This window comes from Pyxicephalus adspersus, chromosome 3 (genome assembly GCF_032062135.1).
Source record: "Pyxicephalus adspersus chromosome 3, UCB_Pads_2.0, whole genome shotgun sequence".
NCBI lineage: Eukaryota > Metazoa > Chordata > Amphibia > Anura > Pyxicephalidae > Pyxicephalus > Pyxicephalus adspersus.
This window is the reverse complement of record NC_092860.1, coordinates 17,045,275-17,047,213: the sequence shown is the minus strand read 5'-3', so window position 1 is coordinate 17,047,213 and position 1,939 is coordinate 17,045,275.

Genomic DNA, 1,939 nt, shown 5'->3' with positions numbered 1-1,939 from the left:
TCACTAAAAGAAAAAACAGTTTTAGGAATCGCAAAGACCTGATATTTGCACAGTTACATACTAAGATATTAGGCTGTCATATGCCCCCACACTCATTTTTCTATTTCATCTGGAAGGGGGCAAAGCCAGGAACTTCTCAGCCCCCCCTCGTATTTTAGGCTCAAAAATTACAAGACAAAAATTTAATCTGGAGTTCAGTTTTAGGCTCGAAGAGAAAGCCTACCTTGCTATCAGGGTAGACCAACCCTGCCCGCCACAAAAATTTTGATTACGGTTCTTTTTAAAGGTAAGCATTAAGTTTCTTTCTCTGAAGCTTACTGTTATAGCATGTGAAAATCTAGAATCCTTTTGCTGAAAAATACATAAAAAAACAGAATTAAATATGAAATACATTTACAGTTACATTTTCCTTCCAATACAGTAGATGAGAAAGATTAAGTGACATTAACTCACCCCTCTCAGCTATTTGTTACTAAACGCGCTCTATTGTTCTATGAAGCTTCAACTCGGCTGTGATCTTACCGGCAACGGCTGTAGCTCTTTGAATCTGTTAGTTTTAGTATGTTCAGTTTGCTGGCTTCATAGCACCTTCTGCCTCAGAGAATTCTTCTTGCAACAAGGATGTTGAATCTGTTTCGCTAGTGTTAATGACTGTCTTGAAAAGCAATCATCACTTTGTAAGATTTCTCCACACAATATGCCCTCAGCTCTGCCATGGCTTATCGGAAATAAGAAAGCAAGCCTTAATAGTATCACAAACCTGGTAAAGTGGGTTTGGACAACCTTGGTGGACCTTTGTTATCCAGAGCCCCTTCCTGTATCTTAATCTTTAGCGTATGACTTGTTAGAACGTGGGTGTGAAAACCAGGAATTTCTGCTTTGGCTTTCAACATTCTCGTGGATCTATTGTTAGTAATTTACCAACAACACAATGACGTCACTCTTCCCTTTGCCACTGAGGTTCTATAGTATTCCGGCATGCCATGGATTGACTTCCTTAGGGAAAGTGGCTGTTTTGCTTTATTGACCCAATACTGTTGAAGTTGTGTCATTGACAGAATATATTGATGTAAAGGAGACATTTCTAGTGGCCACCATTGTAGAGTAGGCATTTTCCGATCACCAAGGTAAACAGGGTATTTGTACAAATGGGGCAATACTATGGGCCTGTGTAGATTTTAGATTTTTGATGAGTGTCAATGGCATTAGTTTGAGGTACTTCAGAGACCATTCAGAAGTCATTGAGAGGTGCAGTTTACTTGTAATTGACCTCTTTCCTACATTCAAGTGAGTTTTGCATTCCTATAGACTATCGCGAACAAAAGTCTAACAATACAAGCTGTAGGTCATTTACAATACCACCAATATAAAGGAGGTATTTCCATTGACAAGCGAAAAAGGGGGCATTTGCAGTCCCTACCAGTCCCTACCAAGGGGGCATCACTGTCTACCTTTATATAGTAATGAGGGCACTTACTTCAACCACCAAAGTAAAGTAAGCATTTCAACAGACCACCAAAATAAAGAGACATTTCAACCAACCATTCATGTAACAACAATGTAAAGTAGTCATTTTAACAGAATGCCAAAATATCATTGTAAAGTAGGCATTTCAACGTGTTACCAGTATAACAGGGCATTTCAACCAATCATTATTGTAAAAGGGGCATTTACAACTTTTACCAATGTTAGGGGGCATTTACAGTGGTAATCAATGAAATGGGGATATTTTAACTAACCAGTGTTATTTATGGATGAAGGCGTGCTTTTAAAACTAGTAGAACCTCATCTAAACATGTCCTGCTGCTTATGTATAATTATAAATGGGCTTATTAACACTTTGTTACAGTGGGCAGCTGTGTTGCATGCTATTGGTTTAACAAAGAATTCAAAATAACTGGCACCACAGTAACCCCACGACCACAGTAAATAGTTGTGT